The sequence below is a fragment of the Psammomys obesus genome, unplaced genomic scaffold, assembly GCF_907164565.1.
Source record: "Psammomys obesus unplaced genomic scaffold, mPsaObe1.curated_primary_1811, whole genome shotgun sequence".
NCBI classification, from domain to species: domain Eukaryota; kingdom Metazoa; phylum Chordata; class Mammalia; order Rodentia; family Muridae; genus Psammomys; species Psammomys obesus.
The window spans coordinates 5,440,514-5,442,969 of NW_026596147.1; positions in this window are offsets into that span (position 1 = coordinate 5,440,514).

Sequence of the window (2,456 nt, forward strand, 5' to 3'; positions counted from 1 at the left end):
ATTAAATGTTCCATGTAAGAAGTTAAACATACCTATGATGTCTCACTACTTTCTCTATGGCTTCAAACACTGAGGGTCTAATTACATGACAGTCAGCCTCAATTTTCATATTTTTTTCTTCTAGTTACTGTCTTACCAGTTTCTGTTTATTGACCTTTTCACTGGGGAGTGTTGGCAGCTGGAGTAGGGGGAGCCAATAAACCAGTTAACTGTTCCTCAGAACTGTAGGCATTTTGTTAGGAAATGTCTTAGGTTCCATGAGGGAAAATAGGAACTGATTTTTACATTGTTATCTCCCCGCATCCAGAACAAGCCCTGACACTCAGTAGATATGCAGTAGATGCTTCTATAATTAAGAGGAAAATGAATCAAATTAGACGTGGACATTTATATGTTATCTAATATAACCTTGTCTTCCACATGCATGAACAACTGAAAGTAGGATTAGCAGAATCCCCATGACACATGTGTCTGTGTCAATCTTCCGGTATTACTCAGTAGCTGGGCTTCCTTGATCAACTTCCAAGTGCCAGGTTGCTTCACAGTTTCTAAGACAGCAGCTTTCAAATAACTTTACTGCAACTCATAATAAGAAATAAATTTTACATCAATACCCAGCTTCACTGACACCCGCATCCACACACACTAAGGAGTGAGGAGGAAGATAGAAACAGGTGTATATTTTAAAAACAAAAAGGAAAAGTTTTGTTGAACAATATGTAACCTTGCCTTATAAAATACACTGCTCTTTTATTCCACATTGTTTTAAAATCTTTTTCTACAACTGATTAGATCACTTTCACAGCCGGTTAATAGGAAGTGATCTGTAGCATTAAAAAATCAACTCTCAGGACCTCCTTGGCAAAGTGTGGATGTTGTGATGACTGCAGAGAAAGACTGGCCTTGATCTCAGGTGACATCCCTGAGCAGGAAGAGGGATGGCAGTGGTGTTTCGTGACACTGTTGAGCAGCGGACTGAACATTACGCTTTACAATTCTAGATTTATATATATAGATGGCTTCCGGTAGGTCTGAAATTCATGTCAGGCCAGCTAGAACCTGCAGTCCCCACCCCCCAGCCAGCTACCTGCTGAGCTCTAAGTCCCTTCTGGGTCCTTGTAGAGCAAATGCTCACAGCAGCCCTCACAGCTCACAGGCAATTCAGGGTTGAAGGTTAGGCAGGACCTTTTCAGCAGCAACTAAGTGAGTGTGGAAAATGTGACAACAGTAACAATGGAATCAGAAAAAGAAGATACTTTTGACATTGGCATTTGATAGGGCTGATATGAAACTCAAGGCACTCTAAAGAGCGGGAAATTTCCTGAAGGGACTAAAGCAAAATACTTGAATAAGCACATAAAACACTGGCCCTTTTGTCTTGATTAGCTCAGTGCTGTGTGTCCTCTGATTGTGCACATCCACTCATGGAATACTGTGTGTGTTCTTTGCACCACACCCCAGCAAGGAAAATATCTGGCCAGGTAGAACTGCTTTGAAATCAAGCCATTATCCTAAACAGATAATATTGGAGATATAATGTGCACCATTTTTTTTCCCCAGAGCATGATTGCATTTCTTTCACAGGTGAAGATCAAGTTCATGATGACGAAATATTTCCAAGACATTCGGTTTTCCTGGGAGTGGGGCCTTCTGAGAGGCTGGCATTCAAAGATATAAAACACAACCTCTCCCTTTCAGTTCTTTCAAAGGGAATGGGACAGACATTCAACAGCTTTCCAGTGTGGCAGGATGAAGGTGTGAGGTAAAGAGAAATCATAAGAGAAGATACACCCTAACAAGCATCAGAATTAGTAGAAGGCTCTGGAGAGGACAGATTCTTGAGTATGAGAAGGTCAAGAGAAGAGACCAACCACTGGTGGATCATGACATGCAAAGTTATTAACACAGGAGAAAAAAAATTTTTGAAAGAAAACAGCACAGCAAGAAAAGCTAAAGATGGGGCCTTATTCTGGGAGAAGCCGAGGAAAAGGACATCTATCTGTGAGTCAACAATAAGCAAGTGTCACTTCAAGTCATGGAACTGGATGAGAAATCTTAGGAAGACTGAGGAACACACGGTACACACAACGCCCTCTGGAGTTGGCTCATATCTGACTGACTGCTTCCTGGTAACATGGCTTCTGAGTTCTGTCCAGTACCGCCGTCACCATCACCATCAAGACAGCTGATGTTTATCAAGACATAACCAGGGACTTGACAACAGTCTAGTGAAGTAGGTTCTGTCATTAGTGCCATTTTCTCAAGATTATAGATCCATTGATGGCCAGAGGGACTGAGTGAGACTTTAAACAGTGTGATCTGATACCCAAATGTCTGGGCCTTTACATATCATATGCTATCCTGGTTTATTTACCTCCACAAAGATCTATTGTACGATGTCCCCAGGCATGGTATTGGTATTGGTATTGGTATTGGTATTGGTATTGGTATTGGTA